We start from the raw sequence: 957 nt of genomic DNA, 5'->3' as shown, positions 1-957 counted from the left end.
ATTTTATTCTGAGCCAATATGGCATTCAGAGTATCAACTTCAAGAACTCCCTTCTTCATAGGCATCCCATTACTCACAGGATTCCTTTCAGAAGTGTACATGAACTGGTTATTATCAACCATGTCAATGAGTTCTTGAGCTTCTGCAGGCGTTTTTTTTAGGTGAATGGATCCACCTGCAGAAGTGTCCAGTGACATTTTTGATAGCTCAGATAAACCATCATAAAATATATCCAGGATGGTCCATTCTGAAAGCATGTCAGAAGGACACTTTTTGGTCAACTGTTTGTATCTTTCCCAAGCTTCATAGAGGGATTCACCTTCTTTCTGTCTGAAGGTTTGAACATCAGCTCTAAGCTTGCTCAGCTTTTGAGGAGGAAAGTACTTGGCTAAGAAAGCCGTGACCAGCTTATCCCAAGAGTTCAGGCTATCTTTGGGTTGAGAATCCAACCATAATCTAGCTCTGTCTCTTACAGCAAAAGGGAAAAGCATGAGCCTGTAGACTTCAGGATCTACTCCATTAGTCTTAACAGTATCACATATCTGCAAGAATTCAGTTAAGAACTGAAAAGGATCTTCAGATGGAAGTCCATGAAACTTGCAGTTCTGCTGCATCAGAAACTAATTGAGGTTTCAGCTCAAAGTTGTTTGCTCCAATGGCAGGAATGGAGATGCTTCTTCCATGTAAATTGGAATTAGGTGCAGTAAAGTCACCAAGCATCTTCCTTACATTATTATTATTTTTGGCTGCCATCTCCTCTTCCTGTTCGAAAATTTCTGAAAGGTTATCTCTGGATTGTTGTAATTTAGCTTCTCTTAATTTTCTCTTCAGAGTCCTTTCAGGTTCTGGATCTGCTTCAACAAGAATATTCTTGTCCTTGCTCCTGCTCATATGACAAAGAAGAGGGCACAGAAAAAATAATAATAATAATATGGATCCTTTATACCACAGTATAGG

At 39.3% G+C, this 957-nt stretch overlaps 1 non-coding gene across 1 annotated transcript; it reads left to right on the top strand.

Annotated features, from left to right (window-relative positions):
- The first annotated feature begins 251 nt into the window (after positions 1-251).
- On the top strand, positions 252-359 carry LOC112761041 (small nucleolar RNA R71). Its single transcript, XR_003181448.1, has one exon. It is a non-coding gene; the product is annotated as a small nucleolar RNA R71 (small nucleolar RNA).
- Positions 360-957: the final 598 nt, after the last annotated feature.

Source organism: Arachis hypogaea, chromosome 16, assembly GCF_003086295.3.
Source record: "Arachis hypogaea cultivar Tifrunner chromosome 16, arahy.Tifrunner.gnm2.J5K5, whole genome shotgun sequence".
In the NCBI taxonomy this organism is placed as follows: Eukaryota; Viridiplantae; Streptophyta; class Magnoliopsida; order Fabales; family Fabaceae; genus Arachis; species Arachis hypogaea.
Note: the sequence above shows the minus strand (reverse complement) of the source record. Positions and strands in the feature narration are given on the sequence as shown.